The sequence below is a fragment of the Terrapene carolina genome, unplaced genomic scaffold (genome assembly GCF_002925995.2).
Source record: "Terrapene carolina triunguis isolate 2854851 unplaced genomic scaffold, T_m_triunguis-2.0 Scaffold56, whole genome shotgun sequence".
In the NCBI taxonomy this organism is placed as follows: Eukaryota; Metazoa; Chordata; order Testudines; family Emydidae; genus Terrapene; species Terrapene triunguis.
Window position 1 is genome coordinate 138,581 of NW_020664407.1, and position 27,141 is coordinate 165,721.

Here is a 27,141-nt window from a genome sequence, read left to right on the forward strand (position 1 = left end):
GAGGGACAGTGCCAATACTGTTGCCCCCTACTGAATACCCCAGCACTGACGTTTCAAGTCCAAACCTTTGTACACCTGTGCAATAAAGATTTAATTACTCATGTTGCTTGCTACAAGCTTTCTCTGTTGTTAATATAACACATTTTTATTTTATGTGGAGGTTTACTGTGAACACAGCAGAATAGTTAGCGTCCAGTCTAACCAAAATTTTTGTTATAATGGATGGGGAGGGGGTGGAGGCAGAAGACTTTTGGGGGGACAGGGACAAGGAGAGGGGTTGTGGGTGCAGAGGGGCTAGGCAATGAGAATGGGTGGTGTGCAAGCCTTGGATCAGTTGTATGAGAAAATCCATATTTTGCTAGCCCAGGGCGGTGGAGGGAGGTGAAGGGGGAAAAGAAAGTGATTATTCCTGATCTCGGGACAGATTAATGGAGTGATTCCAAAGAGACACCGTGTGGAGGTTTGGAACTCACAGTGCAGGTATCTTGATCACTGAGGAAAACAAAATGTGTGCTGCCAGGGTTGCCAGCATATGGATTCTGCGCAGTTCCTAGATCATGAGGTTGCAGGAGAACAAGGATTACACCATGACATGGGGAGTGCCGATTTGGCTCCATATGCAAATTGTGGGATATGATACAGTGACTACTAACTCCCATCAACAACATACCTTTTCTTGTTCACAAAACTAGGAAATTTAATGGCAAAAAACTACATTCATGAAGAGTTAAGGTTACTTGGTGGTATGTCATGCCCTTGCAGAAAGCTGCGCTGAGCAAAAGTCTAAACTTCTAAAAACCAGAAAATGCACAGTTAAGATTGCTCGTGCATCGTTTCTATGGAGAATTGTGTAGATTATGTCAGTAGCAGGCCATAGGGCTTTTATTACAGTGGATACTGTCAGGAGTGAGATAGAAATATGACAGGATTCTAATGCTTTAATGATGGTATTGTGAAAGTGTAGATTGAGATGGTATCCTGTGAGTAAATGTAAGGGAGTTATATGAGGTTGGGAAGTGCTTCTTAAATTGTATACATGTGCTATTCTTTCTGGGGACATGGCTAAGTGTAAGTGTATGCTATTTTGTCCTTTCATAATGTTAGATGGAATCCTGTGGGTGAGAGTGAATGGAAGTAAAAAGAGGTGAGCTGTGAGGTTGGTAGAGTAAAAATATGTGTTTTAATGGGGCATATTGAGGCATTGCAGAATGAGGGCAGAGTTAAGGTTGTATGGGAAATCTTAACGGTTCATTTCCTGGTTTTCAGAAGTTTGAGGCTTGCGAAGCTCAAAGTTGTGCAAGGGGACTACATACCACCAAGCAATCTTAACTTTGCATCAATGTAATTTTTTGTCATTGATATATATATGAAGCAATGACACATGGCTGACAATGGACGGGGCCTCAGGAAATATGAGTTTAATTCCTGAGCCTGTGAGACCTTGGGCAAGTCACTTGTCTCTCTTTTACAGTTGAGAAACTGAGGTAAATTGGAAAAATAATAGTTCTCTACCTCACGGGTATGTTGTGAGGGTAATTCATGTTTGTGAGATGTTGTTATGGTAGTGCCTAGAGAACACAACTGAGATCAGGGTCCCATTATGCTAGGCACTGCACATACACATAGTAATGAGACCGTTCCTTACCTCACCATTTTACTATCTATAAGATAGACAAGGTGGAAGGAGAAAATGGAAGCACATGAAGATGAAGTGACCATACTGTGGTGATGGGGGCCATATAACTACCTAGATAGATGATTTCTGTACCAGCTACGTTAATAAAACTGACAAATGAATTTTGTCTAATCAACAGCATCCATACTATTTAGTAAATTCCTCTCAAGAAGTGTAAAAAGAACGTTATTAAGAAAATATTTTGTTGCCATATGTCATAATTCAAAGGCCAAAAATCTTCAATATTAACGCTGAGTTCTGACATCTGTACTGAATAATTAGAAATTATTCTTCATACCTATAACTAGTAAAAACAAATTTAGTATAGTTTACATATAACATTCTTTTCTTTAAAATAAGGGTATTTTAAAAAAAAGCAAACTGTTTATTTTCCTGCTTAATAAGAAATAAAAGGTAGGTGTAGCTGTGAATATAAAGTATTATTTGCTCCTGGTATTGGGCCTGACTCAATGACCATTGAAAACAGAGGAAAAATAAGACTCCTGTTGACTTCACTGGGCATTGGATCAGATCCATTGTTCTTAAGTCAAAAGCTAACATAGGTTGTTCACTTCCTAGCCTTGGTATCAACAGTGACTGGGACTGCTCCAGAGAAAATTTGTTCAGTCATTTGGGCTGAAATCTAGGAGTGCCTCACATTGATGAGCAACCAACTAAACAGCAGCACTGACTAGTTTAATGAGTCTCCTCCAATTCTTAGTTAGAAGATGATGTCCAGGAAGTTGGAGTTCCAGGAAGAAGGGGTAAAAGCAGGGGAAAATAGAGGATACTGGAGTAGCTGACAAGAAAATGAAAAACTTCCAAATAAATCCAGCAAAGCTGTGGGTTAACATTCTTGAAAGGCAACAGAATGGCAGACTCTAATTTTAACGACAGAAGGAAGGTGGAAGATGCCTCACAACACCAAGTCTGCAAACATTACTTTAAAATCCTCGCATTTATTATAAATAGTGAAATGCACCAGTCAATGTATTTAAAGCTGACAATCCCTTGGGTTCTGCTGATACTATTGCTACTGCTACGTAACTAGTTAATTAACTGATCAATCTCCCCTGTTTCATAGCAGGCCCATCCTGCTGCCATTAAAGTCAATGGTAAAGCTCCTGTTGGCTACAGTGGTTGCAGTGATATGTAAAAGTTAGAGGTGAGCCCAAGCTATAAACTTTTGCGCTAGATCCAAACTTTTCCAGAGTTTGGTATTATTTGGATCTGAATAGTTGATTCTGCTCACTGTAGGGGAAGGAAGCAGTTGCACAGTTTGGATCCAGATCTGAACAATCTCACAGCTCAAGTTATTAGGTCATCATTTTACAGGCTGAAATATCCAGTATCACCAGTTTACATCTTATAATGTAACAATGCTGCCTACTGAATGGTCTAGGTGTGAAAACGGAGAGAAAGCTCATTGGTTGTGGACCTAGGCTGCACAAGGATAGCACTGATGCTGTCCCACAAGACATACCACCTAGCAACAGTAGGTGTTAATTTTCTGCTTCAAAAATCATGTCAGCTGCACTGGGAAATCAGCGTGGTAGGCAAGGGTGGTGTGTTTTGTGGGTAATTTTATAATTAAAAAAAAATAAAACCTGGCATAAGAGCAGCTGCCCAGTGACTAACATCTCTAAGGAAATATGCTGTGTGTGAAACATTGGACATTTCCCCACAGAGAGAGGATCACCAACCTAAGGAGCTGGGTGGATTCTTTTGGACTTTATGGTGGGGAAAAAGTCCTAAACTCTTTTCTTGGAGTGTATAAAGGATTTGTGAATAGCAGCTAATCCAGAACCCTTAGTTAATTTCCCATCTTATTAAGGACTGTTAAAATTGTTTTAACAAAGCTGTCCTTATATATATTATGGTAAGTGCCTTTGTCTGATGGTATGTGTATTTTAGTACAGTGCTCTTTGGCTTCCCCCTGCTGACTGTTTATATCTGTTACTGCTGATTGCTGTCAGTGTTCATGCCACACTTTATTAAAGATAGGCTTGCTTAAAACTTCCGCGCTTCCACAGCACAGCTGTGTAGCTTCTGTCTAGCTAATCAAGTGAAAAAAGAAAAGTCCAATTTCCCTTCCTTTTTCTTTACTTGTATACTATGTGGCAGGGTGAAGTATCAAGAGGGAAGGGCCAAATATTGATATTTTAGCGAGTCGCTGGGTAGAAAAAGCAAGAGAAGTCTGAGGTTTTTTATTTGTTACTATATTTAGCATTGGTGGGAGGAGAGAGGAGCCTATCCTAGGTTAAAAGCAAATGTAGTATAGACATATTAGAGATGGAGATCAGATCTTAGAGATGGTATCTTGAAATATTTGATTAAAGATAAATGGTGGTAAAATGACAGGGCAGCTAGGGATGAATCTCAGAATTTCCTTTTAAACGTCCTCTCCAGGTAGAGGACTTAGAAAAAGTCACCATTAAACTGTGTGAATTGGTTTGAAAGGTCACCTCACAGCAATTGCGAGGTAGCAATTCTGAAAGATGTTGTAGATAGAACATTTGTTTATCAAATATTTGTTTGGGGTTTTCAACAGAGGACTTTGGGAAGGAGTGAAAGAAGTTCTGAGGAAATCTGGAAGATCTGTGGGGGAATAGGGAATTGGTAGGTCCGAGACTGGAAGGTCTCTTCAGCGAGAGGAAAGGAAGATCTCAAGGACTGGGAGAGGATTTAAAATAAAAGGTGAGAATGAGTAAAACAAAGTCAGCTTTATTCATACAATGCAGTAAGATACAAATAATTTATTGACAGACTTATTAGTGTTTTTATGTTCATTGCCATGAGTTTGCTGTAAAAACCAAACCAAACCAAACCAAACCACATGTTCTCCAAACATTTTCACAGAATCTGGTAGCATCATGTTAGATCCTTTGCAGGACTAACCATGAGCAGCTAGCACACTTTTAAACATGCCTGTCTTTAATATTGTGTGTGTTAACACATATTCTAACAGGATGCATTTTCCCAGGCCTAAGAAGCCAAAGAGAACATGGATTTTCTCCTTTTGAAGTCAGTGTCAAAACTCCATTGTGACTTCAGTGGAAACAAGATCAGGTCCAGTTGTGAGCCAGCTGATTATCAGTAATCTATACCAATTAGTTCTATTATTTATCATCTTTCTTCTAAAGCCATGTATGACAAGATTCAGGGGCTATAGGTCTTTAGCTAATGGGGAGTTAACTTCAGTCCATCTGCCCTGTCCCCTTGCCCAGGTGCTTAGGGAAAGGTAATAGGACAGAGTTGGTCTCTATAGGCCTGTGATGTGGTGTTCACCCCACACTTGCTCTGAAAGGGTTAATGTAGGCTAAGAAGGTGGGCAGTCAACCAGACAGGCCACAGCTGACAGGAATCAGGTGGCTTGAGTAATCCCAACTGAACGAGGGAGCCCCACTGAGGAGGAAGGAGCTGCACGGGTGTTATAAAGCCAGGAAGCTGATAGCCAAGAGGGCTGCAGGGAAGTAGTCTGCAGTCACTACCTAGAAGAAGGGTGGTGTGTTTGGGGCTACAGGGGAAAGTTGCCTACAGTTACTCATTGGGAGGCTGGCAAACCCAGAGAGCAGGGGACAGCCAGGCGATAAGGAAAGGGCTCAAGGAGGCCAGGTAAGGTCCAGGAGGAAACAGACCTTGGCTGCTCACTAGAGGATCCCTGAGCTGGAACATGGAGTAGAGGGTGGGGCATGGGTTCCCCTATCAGCCACTGAGGGGGTGGCACTGTGAGGCAGAGAATGGGAAGACTGCCTGAGATTGCTAGTGAGGAAAGACTTTGATACCCTAGAAGGAGAAAAAAAAATTATAGTGACCCAGCTGGAGGGCCAAGCCACAAAGAAGGAGCACCTGGAGTAGCAGAGACAGAAAGAGCGCAGCAGTAGAGTGAGTAGCAGAAGGGGGCCCCAGACCTGGAAGGAGCTAATTCCCAGAGTGGCCAGGAGTAGAAGACCTTAGCACTGAGTGGACCCTGTGAGAAGGCCAGTCTGGTTTCTTAACAGGAAGGAAAGCTCTACAAGAGTGTCTGGTTGATAGAGAGAAGCAGAGTTACCTTGGAGTAAAGGGAAGTTGGCACCCAGTCACTGCAGGCCTGCAATAATAACTCATGCTAGAGATTTTTTTTATCTTTATTTTCTAGCAATGTAAGACCAGTTACGATTATTGACATTGATCTCTGAAAAGCCTGGGGAGAAACAAGCCAAAGGACATGGGTAGCCTGACAACTATTTTTTTCCACCTGGTGAATCATATTTCTTTCATCTCTCCTGCAGTTTCCATTGACTCCAATAGGGCACTCGGCATGTCTGAAAATCAACCATTTATAACTAGGTGCATAAATATAAAGTTTCTAACTTTAGAAATCCAGGCTTGATAATTTTGGTCTCTACCCTTACGTTGTTTAGCTGTCTGACAGAAAGTTAAACAAAATCTTATTTGGGCTATCAACCTCTTCTGGAAAATCCCTCACTTGAACCTTGCTCCCTTGTTTATTATCATCCTCTCTTCCCTCAGAGGTTTGGGGAAAGCTATTTCCTCACACTTACACAGCCTCTCCGATCAATTTCATTCTGGAACCTTTCCACGTTTGTGAAACTTTCCTTTCTTGGGTGGTTAATGAGCTGCCTCTTGGCTCTGATTAGTGATCTCCCTCTTCATCCTACTTGACCTCACTGTGGCTTTCAATGCCATTCTTCTTGAGTGCCTGCCTCTAACTGCTGGGATACCTGCCTATATTTAACAATAAATGGGGATGTGCATTTTAACTCTGTTGAAATACACTGGAATAGGGGAGATTGGGGAGAGGAGTGGGGGGAAAAAGATTTTGCTAAATGAAAAAGGGACTGCCCTTCCCAAGTAAAGACATTTGGAATGTTTTTAGTGTTTCTTCTCTGGAGGAGAGAGAATCAGTTCTGGCAAACTGATGATCTCATTCAGACTAGCCTTACCCTGCAATTAATGCTCATCTTCTAGAGCACAGGAAGGCAGCCCTTTACACACACTCCACTATTTGTGCAGGTTGGTGAGTTTTATCTGGGCCATCAGAGGCTACCTCTACCCTCATGGCTCTGGAGCTGCTCACAGACTGTCAGGTGAAGGTTGAAATCTTCAGCAACAAATGCTAGCCCCCTACTGCCTGCTATGGCATTGTTTACTGGAAACTGGCAATGGTTCTCCGGCATTCTGCCTGAATAAGGAAGAAGATCTGCAGAGATAAAATGAGGTAACTCTAAAAACCAAGATTGAAGTGAAAGTCCTGTCAGCACCTCATACTTTTAAGAAGTGCTGATTTTGGACCCAACCATGAATGCCACTAGTTGTGTATGCCCTGTACCGCCTATGCTCAAGGAGCATATCTACTGCTGCAGCCCAACCAGAAGGTAAGGCCAGGGGGAATTATCCTTTGATACAGAAAAGTCTCATTTTACTCTCAAGCCAACTCCTGTACTTCCTCTCTTCTGTATTAGGGCCTGATCTTGCATCCATGGAATTCAGTGGCAACACACCTATTGAATTCAGTTGTGCTGAATTAAAACGTAATGGGTCAAACATACAGGACATACTATAGTTAAGGTTGTACAATGATTTCCATTTTAACCTGCTGTTTTCAGTTACTATTTTGTTTCTGAAACTTTTACCTTTCAAACTGAAATGTTCCTGTTTTGGGCGTCTTAGCTGCATTGTGATAAATGGATTGAAGGTGCACAGGAGCTGGGGCAAGAGTTGAGCAGGAGCGCAGGGCTCTATCCCTGCAGAACCTGTAGGTTATGAAGAGGTCGGCGTAGGAAGCTGTGCACCTTAGAAATTCCACAACTGGGGAAAGCCTAAACTACTTTAAGACATTGAGAGAAGTTACATTATTCCCCTGAGAACATAGTGGCATCTTTATGTCACACTTGCCAATGTTGGAAATTAGGGCACATTGTTGAGGCTGGCCAGAAGGCAGCAGGAATTCTCATATTGAGGGAACAGGATTTTATTGTTCTGTAATCTGAATTTGGTTACCCAAGCCCTCTGGAGGGAACTTCTCACAGTGAGGAAAGAATTGGGGATAGAAAATGCAGACATGGCCCACCTCACTCCCACAAAGCTGAGGAACAGACACCACAGCAAAACCAGTGTATTTAGGGAACAGAAACTACAGAGGAATTTCTGGAAAAAAGTCAGCTCTCAGCAGGAAGACATGGCTACTGCTTAAACCAGAGAACTAAATATGAAAACTCAGAAACAGAAAAACACATTAACAGATGTTTGCCTCCAAAGTGGGATAATCATAAGTACTGACTCCTGTGTAATTTGGTAACATGGATATGATTGCAAATGTTTTTATTTCACTGTTTTTGAGTTAATCATGTCTCTTTTCAATAAATAATTCCTTTATGAATCTTCTTTCATTATCCCTGTTATGCTTTTATATACTTTCACACAGCTACATTTTATGGATAAGTTGCACAAGTCGCTAAGCACCCAGAACTACTCAGGTAGCTCTATGATATCCTCAAGATAAACTGTAAATTGCTAAGATGTTTAAATATATTCTTCATTTAGAGCACAGGTTTACATGAATACACAGTAGTGGTAAGGAAAAGAAAGATTAAGATTTCAGAAGTACATCTGAGTACCTTTTGAGTTCACTTCAGCAGGGTCTACACAGGGCAATTAGAGCACTCTGCAATTCACACCCTCACAGACCAGACTATGGCGCCATGTAGACAAGCCCTTAATCTCAAAGTGTGCTTCAGGGTCAGGACTTCCATGCAGTCAGCCCATGGCCAGCTACTATTAGGTAAGGTAGTGTAATACACACAGCCCACTGCTCTTATCCTATATCTGTGTTTGTGTGTTTTATTGGGGTTGTTTGTTTGTTTAACCACTTAAGAACATAAGAACGGCCATACGAGGTCAGATCAAAGGTCCATCTAGCCCAGTATCCTGTCTTCCGACAGTGGCCAATGCCAGATGCCCCAGAGGGAATGAACAGAACAGGTAATCACCAAGTGATCCATCCCCTGTTGCCCATTCCCAGCTTCTGGAAAACAGAAGCTAGGGACACCATCCCGGTCCATCCTGGCTAATAGCCATTTATGGACCTATCCTCCATGAATTTATCTAGTTCTTTTTTGAACCCTGTTATAGACTTGGCCTTCACAGCATCCTCTGGCAAGGAGTTCCACAAGTTGACTGTGCATTGTGTGGAAAAAATACATTCTTTTGTTTGTTTTAAACCTGCTGCCTATTAACCTGCTGCCATAGATTCAAACTGTGTCACAACTCTGAATGCAATCTCTGATACTTTAGCCACCAGGCAGTGGAAATGCAGTGTTCGTGCTGCTTTGAGATCTCATGCACTAACATTGCTGGGCTCAGGATTTGGCCTCCAGATTAATGTGGTGATAAAGGGGAGATGGGAGGGTCACTTGTATGTTTTATCTAGATGTGTGAATGATGCTCCAGAGTAGATTCATGCTGAATCTTAATCTGCTGGATTTAGGTAGTCTAGCAAAAAGGTCCACATTTCTCTGAACATATCTCGTTTTATGTATATAATTTTCAAGTAATATCTTTATTATATTCCAAGTTCTTATAACAGAAGCATGCACAATTACACTAGCTTTTTCACTAGGACTAAGCTATATATAACTGAGGGAGTGTGTGTGTGGGGGAGACTTAAGGTACTGAACAACAGAACAAATATACAGTACATAGTGTTTTCAACAGTACATACCATTTTCTGAGTGTTACAATAGTTTATATTTAAGTACTAGGGTTGTGACTGTTGCGTAGAGACTGAAATTGATACATTTATCACTGTTCTAACTCAAACAGAAACCAATAGAAGAATATACTACAAAAACACAACAAACTACTAAAACTTCTAGAAATAGGTTGTGCTCTAAACATAACAGTTCACAGTACAACTTTTCTTATCACTAATTACATAACAGGTCATGTAAAACGTTACATATGTATGAGCTTAGCCTAGGGAATGAAGCAGTTGTAATATAAGTAGGCAAAAGGGAGAATTAAGGTTACTTTAGGAACCTGGGACCGATTCTCATCTCATTTATATTGTTGTAAATACAGAGTAACTCCATTGGCCCTAGATTCACACTAGAATCATAGAATATCAGGGTTGGAAGGGAGGTCATCTAGTCCAACCCCCTGCTCAAAGCAGGACCAATTCCCAACTAAATCATCCCAGCCAGGGCTTTGTCAAGCCTGACCTTAAAAACCTCTAAGGAAGGAGATTCCATCACCTCCCTAGGTAATCCATTCCAGTGCTTCACCACCCTCCTAGTGAAAAAGTTTTTCCTAATATCCAACCTAAACCTCCCCAACTGCAACTTGAGACCATTACTCCTTGTTCTGTCATCAGGTACCACTGAGAACAGTCTAGATCCATCCTCTTTGGAACCCCCTTCCAGGTAGTTGAAAGCAGCTATCAAATCCCCCCTCATTCTTCTCTTCTGCAGACTAAACAATCCCAGTTCCCTCAGCCTCTCCTCATAAGTCATGTGCTCCAGCCCCCTAATCATTTTGGTTGCCCTCCGCTGGACTCTTTCCAATTTTTCCACATCCTTTTTGTAGTGTGGGGCCCAAAGCTGGACACAGTACTCCAGATGAGGCCTCACCAATGTCGAATAGAGGGGAATGATCACGTCCCTCGATCTGCTGGCAATGCCCCTACTTATACAGCCCAAAATGCCGTTAGCCTTCTTAGCAACAAGGGCACACTGTTGACTCATATCCAGCTTCTTGTCCACTGTAACCCCTAGGTCCTTTTCTGCAGAACTGCTTCCTAGCCATTCGGTCCCTAGTCTGTAACAGTGCATGGGATTCTTCCGTCCTAAGTGCAGGACTCTGCACTTGTCCTTGTTGAACCTCTTCAGGTTTCTTTTGGCCCAATCCTCTAATTTGTCTAGGTCCCTCTGTATCCTGTCCCTACCCTCCAGCGTATCTACCACTCCTCCCAGTTTAGTGTCATCTGTAAACTTGCTGAGAGTGCAGTCCATGCCATCCTCCAGATCATTAATGAAGATATTGAACAAAACCGGCCCCAGGACCGACCCCTGGGGCACTCCACTTGAAACCGGCTGCCAACTAGACATGGAGCCATTGATCACTACCCGTTGAGCCCGACGATCTAGCCAGCTTTCTATCCACCTTATAGTCCATTCATCCAGCCCATACTTCTTTAACTTGCTGGCAAGAATACTGTGGGAGACTGTATCAAAAGCTTTGCTAAAGTCAAGGAATAACACGTCCACTGCTTTCCCCTCATCCACAGAGTCAGTTATCGCCTCTTAGAAAGCAATTAGGTTAGTCAGGCATGACTTGCCCTTGGTGAATCCATGCTGACTGTTCCTGATCACTTTCCTCTCCTCTAAGTGTTTCATAATTGATTCCTTGAGGACCTGATCCAAGATTTTTCCAGGGACTGAGGTGAGGCTGACTGGCCTGTAGTTCCCCGGATCCTCCTTCTTCCATTTTTTAAAGATGGGCACTACATTAGCCTTTTTCCAGTCATCTGGGACCTCCCGCGATCGCCATGAGTTTTCAAAGATAATGGCCAATGGCTCTGCAATCACATCCGCCAACTCCTTTAGCACCCTCGGATGCAGCGCATCTGGCCCCATGGACTTGTGCTCGTCCAGTTTTTCTAAATAGTCCCGACTCACTTCTTTCTCCACAGAGGGCTGGTCACCTTCTCCCAATACTGTGCTGCCCAGTGCAGCAGTCTGGGAGCTGACCTTGTTCATGAAGACAGAGGCAAAAAAATCATTGCGTACATTAGCTTTTTCCACATCCTCTGTTACTAGGTTGCCTCCCTCATTCAGTAAGGGGCCCACACTTTCCTTGACTTTCTTCTTGTTGCTAACATACCTGAAGAAACCCTTCTTGTTACTCTTAACATCTCTTACTAGCTGCAACTCCAAGTGTGATTTGGCCTTCCTGATTTCACTCCTGCATGCCTGAGCAATATTTTTATACTCCTCCCTGGTCATTTGTCCAATCTTCCACTTCTTGTACACTTCTTTTTTGCGTTTAAGGTCAGCAAGGATTTCACTGTTAAGCCAAGCTGGTCGCCTGCCATATTTACTGTTCTTTCTACACATTGGGATAGTTTTTTCCTGCAACCTCAATAAGGATTCTTTAAAATACAGCCAGCTCTCCTGGACTCCTTTCCCCCACATGTTATTCTCCCAGGGGATCCTGCCCATCAGTTCCCTGAGGGAGTCAAAGTCTGCTTTTCTGAAGTCCAGGGTCCGTATTCTGCTGCTCTCCTTTCTTCCCTGTGTCAGGATCCTGAACTTGACCATCTCATGGTCACTGCCTCCCAGGTTCCCATCCACTTTTGCTTCCCCTACTAATTCTTCCCAGTTTGAGAGCAGCAGGTCTAGAAGAGCTCTGCCCCAGTTGGTTCCTCCAGCACTTGCACCAGGAAATTGTCCCTTACAATTGTCCCCTACTAGTGTAACTGAGATTAAAATCTCTCCTTTCATTATCTGGATTTCCTGATTTCTGTGCCATTATAGTCTCAACCTTGAGTAGCACAGTTGTTTCCATTTATATCTTAAAAATTTCTCTTAGACTTCTATTGCCTTCCTTTTTCTTCACTTTGTCTGCAGCTGTCATCATAGTGTTTAAACTCCAGTTAGAAGAGCAAGGCAGATGTCTCCTCATGGAGTCACTGCCAAGACCACTCCAACACAGCTGTTGGAGTAGTACTGTGAGAGCAGCGTGACCACCACCATCAACAGAGAGTGAGCCCATTACATCTGCAAAGCTTTTTAGCTTCCACTGGCTTAGAGCCTACATCCCAAATCACTGCTATACTCAGGTGTCTCAGCTGGTAACATTTAGTATTAGTCAGTTCTTCAATATATTGGCTACTCTTCAGTCTAATTTAAAAAAAATCAGAAATACCAGTCCACAAATGTAATACAATCATGGGGCCGAGGGACTTTTAAAGATACCTCTTCCTGAGGCCTAGATGGGTCTGAAAATCTCATTAAAAATGACAAAACACTTCAATGAACTACACCTTTCAACTCTCCAAAATGGAAATTGGGACAACATGATACAAATTAAGAACAAAGAATAGCATTTAGTGTATTCTCAAAAGGGAGTAAGAGCCTAACAGTAATAAATTCCAGCAGCTTAGAAGAAAATACTTGAAATCAAAACACAACATATTAGAACACTTTGTTTTAGTGCTGTTTTATTTACATTTTTTCAATATATACAAAAGGATGTTAGTGAAAGAATTTAAGTATAAAATAATGCACAGTACTCATGAGGGAATTATTAGTCCCAAGCAACCCTGTTACATCAGTGCTATTTTCCTGGTACACTTTCCCCTCCCTGCCAGTGTTTGTGTGAATCACTTGTTGCGTTATGTCTTAGGACCAACGCTCCTCTCCACAAGTGGAAGGACAATTCTCCCCATTGGTGTGGAGAAGGTACGCACTGTGGAAGTGCTTCATGAGTAAGTTAGGAGACTAAAAATCCAGCGCATGCCAGGTCACTCCTTCCCCTGACACAAGCCCACAGGCAAAGTGTTACAAGTTACTGCAGCAAATGTGCATTTATTCATTAAGCTAAGAGCCAAATGATCAGTCTGACATTTATGTCAGAATGACCGTCATCAGATATATAATTACAGCTGACTTGTAAACTAATCAAATATAGTGTACGCGATACTGGACTCAACTGGAAGTGGAGCCCAATGACATCAGGGTTCCCTGGGGCTGTTGCTACATTTGTCAAGAAAGATTTCCCAACCTGTTTCCACACCTATGAGCTGTGATATCCTTTATCCACCAACGGGCAGATTCTGAGCTCATTTACACCAATGTAAGTCAGGGAGAATTCCATTGACTCCTGACTTTCTTTGGAGTAACAGATCAGAAGGTGATCCTGAATGATTATAAGCACTTATTTAATGTAGAAGGTTGTTGGACAAATACACAGTTTGCAACCTGTTGCATTTTAGGATTTGTTTGACATTAGTTGTATCTTGGAGGGAGACATAATGTAATAAACTTACTAGAATTTGGCAATGGCAGTGAGTTAATAGCACCACTTCCACAAAATGTCATGACAGATCTTAAATGACCACAAGTAATCAGGCCCCTCCATAAGACAGCTCCTTCAGCAGTACAATACCCCTACTATCCCCAACGCAGTGCGTAGCCAGCACGGACTCAGAAAGGGCAGAGTGCTACCTGCTGAATCACCACAACTACTTTTTGCAACACTTAACTGTTCCTTGGAGATTTGCCATCCAAGTATTGACTCAGGAAACTTGCCTACTTTGTGATGTGACAAGACTTGGGCCCCACTTCAGGAAGGTGTTCCTATTCTGGAAGGGTGTTTAAGCATGTACTTAAATTTTAGTGAAGTATATGATACTTAAGCACATGCTTCAGTTTATAAACTCTTTTTTTCCTGAACTGGAACATCAAAATGCAATATAATATGTTTGCAGGTGTGAGCTTAAGCATAAAGATTTTCTGCAAAGGGGGAGAGGGAGAGGAAGAGTTTTGCCACTTTTTTGCTGTTTGGTATATAAGGTATATAAGGCTTGCAAAGTGAGGGGTTCCTTCTGAAAAAGACTTTTCAAAAAAGACTTGTTTTTGCCATTTGCTTCTCAGTTGTTTTTACAATAGACATTCAGGTCTTGATGACTCTGGAAGACTTTATGAATCGTGTAATATTATGTTGTTGGATCAACCATGTAAGTGGAATGTGGTTAATTGAAAGGGGAAGTGATTTTTTTTTTAAACTCACTTCAAAGCACTGTTCGGGTTTTTGTTAACGCCTATTTAACCCAAACATCTGTGAAAAATGATGTTTTGGTTAAAGCTTGAACACTCCTGTCCCCTAAATTAACACCCGAGGATCTCCCAATCCACATATATAATCTAAGCCAGTCTTCCAAAAAACAGAGAAGACAGACTTTCTTTACATTTCTAAAGCTACAAAGCAAACACAAGTAAACTAGTCTGAAAAACAAAACTCTTTCAGGCCTTGTCTATGAATCAGAAAGAAATGAACAGTGGCACAAACCCATTTTTTCTTTTCCAGGCCACCTTTCAACAATTTATAATCTTTTATTAAAAATCTACCTAGGTTTCTCCACTTTGTGATTAGGAATGTTTTTGGAGATAGCTTGAACTGGTTTCCTTTTCAAATCCATTTCGCTCTCCAAGCTTTTCAGCTAAAGAAATTTAGGCTCAACATTGTAGGTAACGGCAGACTCATGACAAAAGGCATGGGGAATCTGCCCTTTTATGTTTTCTGTAGTCAAAGACTTGTTCATCTATTATATTTCTCATGAATAGTTTACAGTGGTTCTCCAAGAGAGAACAATTTGGCCTTGTCTAAATGCAGAGGTTGGATTGGTTAACTAAAATCAGCTAAACTAAATCAGTTTTTTAAACAGGTACAAGCCCCTGTATGGACAAACTGAGGGTTTTTCTGTAGAATAAATGGAACCAAAATAACTCATTCAGCTGTATATCACATTTTTTTAGTTATTTGCTTTTTAGCTTGTATGTGGACACTTTCCTTATGGAATAAGGTTACTCTATTTAAAAATAATTTTTGAAATTACGTTATTTTGAAATTAAAGCATTCACATGCAACTTGAAACCACATATCAAAAGGTATGAAGTGCAACACATTTAATTATTTCAGTTCCATTTACCATGTAGACAAGTCCTTACATTGGTTTAAATCTGGTTAGTTCAGTTTAGCTTGCACCTGTAAATTTATCTCCCACCGAATTTTCTCTTTCAAATGCCATGCCTTTGTGTGAAAGAAGTCAAGTATTTAGTGCAAAATCAGACACAGTTGAGTGACTGTCGTATGTATTGTTCAAATCTAATTCTAATCAAAATAGTTGAGATGTTGACTCATAAGAAGTGTATTCACTAATTTTTCAATAAAATGTTTGTGCTTTCTAAGTGTGATAAGCCCTCACAAGGCTTCTGAAGTTGTAGAAATTCTCATTTTGATTTTCTCTGGCTTTGTACAGATGCCGATGGTATAGCTGGGGACATATATTTTTACAGGGGAAGAGCACTTCAACTCTATATCCGCTCATAAACTGAGACCACTATAAAAGGTAATATAAAGTTATTGTTACTGTTTTGGCTTGGGAGGGAATGTCAAAATGAAAAATATAAATCAGATCCCATAACTTTAAGAAAGTCAAAATTCCATCTGCTAAGCAAGATTTGGCAGCATTTTCCCCTAAATCACCCTTTTGCCTGGCTACCAGGGCCGGCGCAACCCATTAGGCGACCTAGGCAGTCGCCTAGGGCGCTACAATTTGGGGGGCGGCGACCGCGGCGGTATTTCGGCGGCGGGACCTTCCGCCGCCTCTGTGAGGGGCGGCATTTTGGGGCGGGACCTTCCGCCGCCTAGGGCGGCAGAAAAGCTGGCGGCGCTCCTGCTGGCTACTGCATCAAAATCAAACTACACAGTTTTCAGTCCACAGGGACAAACTAACAATGTTTAACTTTAGAACATTGTTTAGTTGGGCATCAATATTGTCAAACTCTCAGGTACAACAGCTGGAGATCTGGGAGGACATTGTCAAATCTTGGACAATTTCTATATAGGTTCTTATACCATGCTCATCACCATAATATCTGTGCACCTTCCTGGAGGACATTGAGCAAGGTGACTACATGTCTCTCACATGTTTGTTCTCTCATCCTCTTCCCCAGAGGGAGAAACATGTGGAGTAGAACGTCTTGTTTTGGTAATTTGTTGTTGTTAAATATGTGTCTATATTAGAGAAGGCAAGGTCAAAGAAATGTGCCTTGCACTTTGAGTGGAAAGTGGTGAGGTTTGTGATAGTACTTAGTTCATGGGGGAGTTCATACCATGGTCTGACCACCCCCAGAGAAGGGTCTGTCTCCTAGATAGATGAGCTTTATTTTTATTGTTGAAAGTTCCAATGTGCCAGAGGAGTGAAGTTGTTAAGCTCTGGGATGAAGACCAGGGTTTAAATGGTCTTTCAGGAGGTCTGGGCCCAGGCCATGGAGTGCTTTGAATATAAGAACTGAGACCTTGAACTTGATTCAGAATTCTATGGGAACCCATACTCCCCACTTCCTCTAAAGCAAATGGACGATATATGTAAGGGCCTGGTGCATTCAGTATATGCAGCACACAGAGAAATGAAGTGATAGAACTGGGTGAAACCAGCAACATGGAAGCAATGAGTCAGATTCATTCCTTCACTCCTGCTTCTTTGTGCTATTCTGGCAGCCCAAAGGGCCTGGGAAGCCCACATGATCTTCCCAGATAAAGAATTCCTCAATGTGGGAAAGACTCTGGCTGGCATATCCAGTTCCTGCCCAACTCCCTCTTCTTCCCCTCTATGTCAGGGCTAAAAGTGTGGCCAGTGCATGATGTGCTCCAGTGAGTCCCAGCTGATGGATGGCCCTTCGAGGCCCATAGCCAGCTGGCATAGATTGGAGCAAATCAGGGCTGCTCTAATCTAACATGCATCTGGTATAGAACTTGCATAATAATCAGAAAGCTGCAACTGGCTTCTTTGGAACCCCATCACCCTTTCCTCAGCTGCACGTAGCAGATATTGGGTGAGGCGCAGAATCTGGGCCAATATAAGGGTTAATTGACTAGCAGAGAGGGTAGAATCTTGAGATCGCCTCATCTTTTTAGAAAGAAGGATTACTATCATTTTCAAATTAAACACCATTTACATAAATGAAGAACCCCACCTGTGAAAAGGCAGCATATGTTGTCTGTCTCAGGACAACCAGCAAGACTTCAGCTGAGCCAACTGCCTAAACTTTAATCTTCAAACTCTCAGGGACCAAGACAAGATCTTAAAGGCAGCTTGTGACAAGAAGGCTCTCTACCCTGAGGATAGCCACCATATTGCAATATTCTCAGATGTCAAGTTGAAGTAGCTCTTTTATATCTGGCTGAACTCCAGGTGTGATATATTGGCAAGGAGTATGCCTTCTGGGAACGCATCACTGTAAAAAACCACCAGTAACTTCAGCAGACAACATGGGCTCAGACACAGAGCCCTGAACTGTAGACAGGTTAGACACTTGGCTGTCTTACTGTGCTATAATAGTTGTGCTTAAATATCAACACTTGGTTATGTTTTGTTGAAAGGCTTCACATCTTATCCTATTATTGTATAATAAACTTTCTCTATTCAGTTTGCTGTTACAGGCTGTCTTTGAAATGCTCTCAGCTCCTTTATTTCTGTTTGTCTCCCCATCCCGGCCTTCAAATGATGCTTCTGTTCAATTTACACACACTTACAAATGAAGGCCCCCCACTACAAACACTGGAATGGTTCTGGCTGACTTGCTCCACATGGGATTCTGATACTATATTGCCTTACTTATAATTATGGGCAACTCCCAGAAGAGAGGTACCCAGTCACAGGTGGACGAGTAGCCCTTTAGTATAGCTGGACTATATTTATCATACAGTTTACTCCGTCTGAGGTACAAACAGCCTCTGCACTAAGAACACTCTCTGTGAGTATTAATACAATTTTCAAAGTGTGGAATAGTTTTGCTAATGTTGTAGATGTTGAATGTGAATAGAGAGTTTAAGGAAATGGACAGTGACTCACGAAATCTGGGTTCAATTCCTGGCTCTTTCAAAAACTCCCTTATCTCAGGGAAGTGACTTAATCTCTCTGTGCCTTGGTTTCCCCATTAGTAAAGTGGGGATAATATTTCCTTTATCCCTTTTGTCTTTCTTGTCTAGTTAGACTGTCACATCTTCAGAGCAGGTACTGGCTCTTATTATGTGTCTCTACAATGCCTAGCACAATGAGGCCTGATCTCTTCTGATCTCTACTGTAATCAATCAATAACAAGGATTACAGTACGCATTTTGTAATTGTCAGTACGATTAGTTGTAAGACTTCTAATCAAATCTGAAAATGTATTGTACTATTCAGATTTTTCTTCATTTAAAAAAAATAGAGCCTAAACTGGTGATCAGCAAGGTCCTTATAATTACAGTCTATGTCCGATGGCCACTTAAAAAGGGCGAGGAGCTAGGAACAGATTTGCACCAATGTGTTTCAAAGGAGGCAAATGCTGGTGCAAAATTATTGGAATAACTCAGAGCTGTCCTGCCAGTCAGGCAGGATGGGTCACACCTCGTATTCATTACACTCTATTGTAGGTGTGGCTGCCTTCAATAACAGAGATGATCAAATACAGTCTAATGCCTTGTTGATATTGTGTTTGAACAGTTATTAAAAGCCCAGTGCAACCCCAGTAGTATTAATACTGTACTAATATCTTATATTTATATAATATTTGTCATCTTAAAGTGATTTAGGTTATGTCTACACTGTAATGTAAGGCCAGGATTCAAGTTCAGGGTCAAGCCTATCCCCGTCTACACCCAAATTGCACTAACCGAGGGCTTGGACCCAGGATCCCGGGACCGTCCAGCAGTGGAGGGTCTGAGCCTGAGTCAAGCTGGAGCCAGGGTTCAAGCCCTCTTGCTTTGCAGTGTAGATGCAGCCCCACTGGACTCCTGCTTTGTGAGTCCACTAAAAGTAACCTCAAATCCCATTTACTGACTTTCTTTGTCCCCTGGACAGTCAAGTTCTCCCATGCTGCACCATGAAAAAAAGACTAGAGTGGTCACATTTTGGGAGGGTGCAAGATAATCTGGGATATGAGTGGTTGGACTCAGGCCCGCATAATGCAATGCAGTCACTGGAACCCCAGGTTGGGACCCAGAGTTCAGCCATTCCTAACCTGAGGTTACAAATAAGTATAGACATTCAATCCCTAGGTTAACAAACCCAGGATCTGCTAACTCAAGTTCTACTAACTCTGGGGTTACATGGCATACCCCTTGACAGACTTCAAGTGAAATACAAACTAAACAGAGATAATTTCATTCACTACTGGACCTGGCCACTCATACACCCAGGAAAGAGATTCTTATGGTAAACACGCTGTTGAGTGTTTTTATATAGCAAAAGCAAGAGCTGTAAGAAGAGACGATTGATAAAGAGAAGTGGTAAATAATGAAGAGGACAGGTGACTGATTCAAAGTGATCCAGATCATTTGGTAAACTGGGCGCAAGCAAACATGTTTTAATATGGCTAAATGTACACACCAAGGAACAAAGAATGCAGGCCATACTTACAGGACGGCTACTCTATCCTGGGAAGCAGAGACTCTGAAAAAGATTTGAGGGTCATGGTGGATAATCAGCTGAACATGAGTTCACAGTGTGATGCTGTGTCCAAAAGAGCTAATGTGATCCTGGGATGCATAAACAGGGAACTCTCAAGTAGGAGTAGAGAGTTTATTTTATCTCTGTATTTGGTATCACTGCTGGAATACTGTGTCCACTTCTAGTGTTCACAATTCAAGAAGAATGTTGATAAATTGGAGAGGGTTCAAAGAAGAGCCATGAAGATGATTCAAGGATTAGAAAACATGCCTTATCGTGATAGACTCTAGGACCTCAATCTATTTAGGTTAACAAAGAGGTTAAGGGGTGACTTGATTGCAGTCTATAAGTATCTAGATGGTGAATAAATATTTGATAATGGCCTCTTGAATCTAGTAGAGAAAGGTATAACATGATCCAATGGCTAGAAGTTGCAGCTAGACAAATTCAAACTGGAAATAAGGTATAATTTTTTAACAGTAAGAGTAATTAACCATTGGAACAATTTACCAAGGATTGTGGTAGATTCTCCCTCACTGACATATTTTAAATTAAGATTGGATGTTTTTCTAAAAGATCTTCTCTAGGAATTATTTTGGGGCAGTTCTCTGGCCTGTGCTATACAGGAGGTCAGACTAGATGATCACAATGGTCCTTCTAGCCTTAGAATACATGACTCTATAAAGAAATGGAACCCAAGTACTATCCATTTCGGCAAATAAATGTGACAAATTCAAACAAGAAAGGCAAAATGAAGCAACCCAACAAGAGCTTTGGAGGGTCATTCTACATGGATGATTAATGGAAAAAAACAAGAACTTCCAAGCAAAAAACCCATACTGGTGTAATAGAAATGAAATGCTGCATATGATAGGATTCTATACAAAGGACATGGGCTCAGATCCACGAAGGGACTTAGGCATTGCAATGCTCAGCGTTAATGGCGCCTAATGTTTAGGCACCTAGAAAAATCACAGAAACAGCATTGGGATCCACAAAGTCAGAGTTAGGAGACTAAGTTCCACAATTAATAGGAAAAGACAGGTGCCATAGAATGCAATCCACAAAAGCCAGCACACTAGGCAGGGAACCACCCAAGGTAGCCAACGGGAGATGCTGACAACAGGGGTATGTCCTAAGTCTCACCCCTCTCACTGAGATAGGCACCTATCTCTGCTTAGTGATCTATGAACAGGAACCCCTCTCCTGGAGTCATGTGGCTTAGGCACCTAAGCTGTTTCTTGCAGAAATGAGTTAGGTCCTGCCTCACTCAACACAGAAATGGCCAGAAAAGGAGTTGGAAGAAGTGGTGGTGATAGTGCCTACCTTTATAACTTTTAGTTTACTGAATAGAGCGCTAATCAGGGTCTCCCAAATCCCAGGCATGTGTTCTATCCACTGGGCTAAAAAAGTTATAAGGCAAGCACCACCTCCTCCTCCTCCCTTCTTCGGCCAGATTTTGAATAGGACCTGATCTGATAGGCAGCATGGGTCATGCCTACCGGCTCAAGGCCCACATACAACTGAAGTGGCTGAACACCTATCTTCCCCTTGTTCATGAATCACTCTGGAGCTTTTGGACACCTAGAGGGAGGCAGCAGTGTGCATACCCAGAGGCAGAAACATAGGCGCTGAGGGAACTTTTATCCTAAAAACTTAGGCACCAAGTAAGTTTAGGCACCTACAGGGAGTTTTGTCGATCACAGTGGAGTCTAAAACTGGGATGTAGGTGCCTAAACCCGAGACTTAGGCACCTAAAAATCTTTGTAGATTCTACCCTTTATACCACACAGCATGCAGCTGGAACAGCTAAGCATAATCCAGAGTGTCTCTATGGGAGCTGAGAAGCGTAAAATCAGAAACCCAAGATTCCTTATTCTGGCCAAGCATGAAAGTTGCTGTCAAATATAAGGCATCTATAGTGTGTAATCTGCAGTCATTACAGAGAGAAAATTTCAAAATAACCCCTGAAGTCACATGTGATTCTTCAAGGTTATCACAGATCTATTTTAATTAAACATGAAAAGTTACTTTTTATTAGTGAAATTTTACTTCTTTAAAATACAGTTCTATAGGTTTAAACTCAACTGCTTCTTAGCTTCTAAATTATCGATGGCACTACACAGTTACATGATTTTATGTGCATTTCCATAATACTACAGAAAATGATGCAGTTAAAATCTTAGCAAAATTGTTTCTGTATGCACAAAATCAAATCTTAATCATTTACTATTTCATATTTTTTCTTATCTACTTCTGACTGACCCTCAATGAGGGCTAGCCATGTGTGATGTTTGAAATGTAAAGTTCAGCCAATTTTGAGTTACGTAGGTGCAAAGAAGTCCTAGTTTTTAAAGCGATGTAGTATATTTATTTATTGTTCAGGTATCTCTAAAATGGTTGAAAGAATTTTCTCCCAAAATATTCATGTTTGGAGTGAGGCCAAGCATGGAAAGTATCTAGACCAAAAAAATATTTTTTGTTAAGATGTGAGCTAGAGAAAATGGAATTATAATGAAAATGGTTGTGCACCTTTACATATGGTATTCATTCTGACAAATGTTTAATTAGATAGATAAAATTGTTCCACAAAAGTATGCATTATTCATGAGAGTTAATGTCACCTGATTACCCTCCTTGAGAATGTCTGATGTCACCTCCACGAATGATGATAATTTCAGGTCTGCAACAAGTTGCTGGAGCAGGTTTTTGAAGTTGCTGTATTATAGTGTTTTGGCAACTATTTGAAATAAAGCTGCTCTGATGGCTGTTTGATTAAGCAAATCTACTGTAGTAACTGTCTGAAGCCAAGCTGTTTCTCCAGCTGTTTGAGTCATAGCTACTCCTGAAGTGTTTGGAAGAAAGAGGGCATTAGTGAAGAATAAAGGGGGAAGTGAGAACATGAGGGAGGGAGAGAGAGAGAGAGAAGGGGGAGGTTTTTTAAAAAAATATTTGAGGTATGTACACTATGAAAAACAAAGTATATTTTTCTCAAGCAGCTTTGAAAAACAAAACTATAATGCCATCTTGGGGTTTTGGTGGTATCAACAGTTACAAGCATATAATATAAACATTGCTAATGATTTGTGTGTGAATTATATGCATAAAAACTACATAAAAAGGACATTACATTTGCAAAGTAAAGCACTCAAAAGTTAGAAAATGTCCAAACTAAGGTTTCCTCTGATACTTTAATTTGACCCACTTGTTTGTATGTATTATGATATTATCTTTAATTAAATGATTGCATGTATTTTTTCTACAGTACCCCAGCCTCATTCAGTGCACAGAATGGGCAGTGCTCACTTAGATGAGCAGCTATTCAATATTTTGTTTTCTCCTTGTTGTTCAGTGTGTGGTCCCAGGCCTTATTTACTGCACACTATTCAAACCCTACTCTGAAGACAGGATTATTAAATTCCTCAATGGTTTTTCTATGATGCTCATCACAACAGTATCTGAGTGCTCAACATGGATGGAATCTTCAGGAAATTTAGCTGCTAAAATCCAAGTTTCAACTGAAATCTAAGTACAAACTGAGATTTTTCCAAGGTTTATAATTTGGTCAAATTTAGATTTTCATTGGGACAGCAAAAGGCACATCCCTGACACAAAGGCCATATCCTTGCCAAATTTCATATAATTGCTCTAAAGGATGAGGGCATTAGAGCTTTCTAAAGAAAAAGGCATCAGAACTCTTTAATATAGGCAAAACAACATATTTTCCATTTACCGTGTTCTCAGCAATTGCAGAACCATTTTGGCTGACATTTCCAAAAACAAAATAAAAAAATAAAAAAAATTCAGCCCTAGACAGTCACCCAGAATGGAAAATTTCAGTCCAACTGGTTAAATTTTTATAAAGTTTTATAATCAACTGAAAATAGGGTCTTATAATGGGAACTGTCTGACAACCTTACTAATAGATGATGCTTCCAGTCCTGCCTATATTTCCCCCAATAAATCCCTAGAAAAAATGACCTTCACAGTCATCTTATGACTGTGATGTCATCACCGTGCTATGCTTTATATAGTAGCTGTGATGGAAGAGTGCAAGAGTTACTGTGAAGGATTTGCTTTACTTAAAATCAGGTTATTTTATTTGTGATGTAACAGCGATGTGTGATTTCAATATTGCCAACGCTAAGCATTCAAAAATCACGTCTGTCCTCTCAAAAATCACAAGATTGGCTTAAAACTCCTGAGAATTTTTTTAAATATATATATTGGGGTTCTTTTCATTTGCCTTCTGAATTTTGAGCTTTAAAGGTGTACTTGGGTCACATTTTCAAGTTTTTTCTGCAACTATAATGGCTAGAAACTTCCTTTAAAAGAAGCTGATTTTGACATAATCACTTGACTCCAGGAGCTGAGGTTTTAAGAAAAATACTAAATTTCATGCAAGTTGGCAACACTGCACATAAGAAAGAGGAAGTGATTTCTAAAGTTTGTGAAAGAATCATGATTTTCTGTAATTTTAGGCCAAGATTTTAACAAGTGACAATTAATTTTGGGTGCCGAAGTTGACCTACCTCTCCAGGTATATCTACACTGCAGCTGGGAGTAAGCCTCCCAGCCCAGTTAGACAGACATATACTAGAGGGGCTCAAACTAGTGTGCTAAAAATAGCTGCATGGATGTTGCGGGTCTAATAGAGACTCCAGCTAGCAACTCAAGATCAAGCCCACCTGACCTCCTAGGCTTGAGCTAGGGTGGCTAGATCGAGTCTCTGCCAGAGCCACAATGTCCACAAAGCTATTTTTAGTGCAGTAGCTCAAGCCCTGCTATTGCGAGTCTGTCTACCAGGGCTTGGAGGCTCGCTTCTAGCTGTATTGTAGACATACCCAAAGGGACCTGATTCAGAGGACCAACCCTAGAAAATCAGGCTGCTTTAAGGTGAATCAACTTGGGCACTCAAAATCACTAGTCATTTTTAAAAAGCTTGGCCTAAAATTACAGGAAATCCTGATTCTTTCACAAATTGTAGAAATCACTTCCTCTTTCTGATTTAACATGTCCATCAATACACTCACATATAAGTGTGAATAATAAATTAAAATCTATATGACAACTTTAATTCTATGTAACCATAACATTGTACTTTACAATGTGATTAAGAAATTTCTTTGGCAGATACACTGCTAGGCACTGAGCCTCCCATCACTCCAGAGATAGGCCCCATTTCAGCAGTCCATGCATATTTACCAGAGTGCTTAAGCAGGTGCATAAATGCTTTGTAGAATAGAGTTGGATTGAAACCAGTAGTGTAGCTAGTAGGGTGCAGGGGAAGCAGCCACTTCCCCTCAGCCAATTTCCCCAAAGCAGTGCCTTTCCAAAGGCGGCTGGAGGAGCAGGGGGAGGCGCACCATGCTGCCGCGGCCAGAGGAGCGGGGGGGGGGGGGGGGCACCATGTGGCCCTGCAGCCGGAGGAGCGGGGAGGGGGTGCAGGCTGCCCGCCCGCAGGCCACAGCAGGGCCGGCAGCTATGGGTGGGTGGCGGACGCGCGGCCGGAGGAGCGGGGGGAAGCGCACCATGCTGCCGCGGCAGGAGGATCAGGGGGAGGCGCAGGCTGGCGGCTGGCAGCAACGGGGGAAGGCGGGCACGGCCGGAGGAGCGGGGGGGGACGCGGGGGTGGCACGGCAGGGCCGGAGGAGCCATGGGGGGGAGGGGCGGAGTGGCCGGAGGAGGCGCCAAGGGGGGGCATCTTTTTTATGTTTGCTCCCCCTCCTCTTAGAAGCTGGCTAGGCCACTGATTGAAACACAAGCTTAAATGTTCTGAATTGGTACCTAACACAGTGTTTTGTGTGGGGAATAACATCTATGTAGGGGGAAATATAATGGATCCAAGCAACTTTGTGCTGCTTCAGTGCCACACGGCTGCCCTAAACCCAGCCAGCCAGCCACAGATTGATTCCATCCGCATGGGGGGAGTGTTATGTATGAAAGAGGAAATTATGTCTAAAGTTTGTGAAAGAGCCTTAACTCAGAATGTTTCTTGGGGCACAGAGGATTGTGAGTCACCTGGTTGCCACCTGCTTCCCACGTGAGGAAGTCTTGCCTGTGCCAGCTGGGTGTTAGCTCCCTAACACAACCAGCCTGTCAGCCTCTCAAGCACTCTCCTCTGGGCACCATCTCTGCAGTTGACAATAGATGCCCCTGAGTCCCTTTAAAGTGTCCCTCTGGGGTATCCAGCTCCTGATCACTGGATACTCACAGAAATATCAGATCCTCTGTTCCCAAAGGAACAGTGTGCCACAATGTTACTTTAGTTCACTGTTCCTGTATCACACACAGCACTTGAGCTCAATTACAGTAAAACAAAGGAAATTTATTTTAGAATAGAAACAAGTGTGAATGATGGAAACAAATGTTTACATGCAAACCAATATCATAAAATGCAAACCAGGGCCATAAAACCAGGGCCATGTTATTAATAGTTATCTTTCCTATCCAATAGAATAGGTTCTTGCCCCAAAGTGCAGTCTTTTGTCATGTTTGCTGGCCCCCAAGAGCCAGGACCCAGTCTTTCATGAAGCACCCCGACTCATTCAAGGTACCTCCTCAGTTAATGAATCCAGAGTGTCTTTCTCCACCCTGTGAGATACTGAATCAGTCTTTTGTCTTTATTGCTGTCATATTATTCCTTTTCACAAGCGGTTCTGATGTTTGTAGTTTATCTTTGATGGTTTTCCATTGACTTTTCTAGGTTGGTTCAATGATGGACAGCTTAGCAATACATTACGTAATCGGCTATCTAAGAAGGGGTGATAACTCCCGCTTGCTTGAATGGGCCATCACCAAGACATATGATTCCCTGGTGACTCACCTTCACTCCAAGGCCATGAAGGCATAATGTAATATGGATGGATGGATGGATTCTCGTCACTTTGATGGATGAGTGTTCAACTAGTGCTGCCTTGAGTTTTGGATTTATTTGTTTTTATGGCTTCAGCCCAATCCAGGATTTGCAAATGCAGTTGCAAATGTCTTTAAAGTATAATTGTTGTTGTGTGGAGCATTTGAGGCATGGCCTTACAACATGCTTTCTTCTTCTTCAGAGACTTCACAGACCACTCCTCAAAAGTGGACACAGCCTCATGGCACAGACCACTATCCAATGCAACAACTTCCCAAGTTTTAAAGTCTATCTTGCATGTTTTGAGGTTAGCCTTCAAAGGTGTCTTTATATCTGAGGATGGGTAGACCCATAGAATAGGTTCCCATGCTCAGTTGGCTGTAGAGCACTGCT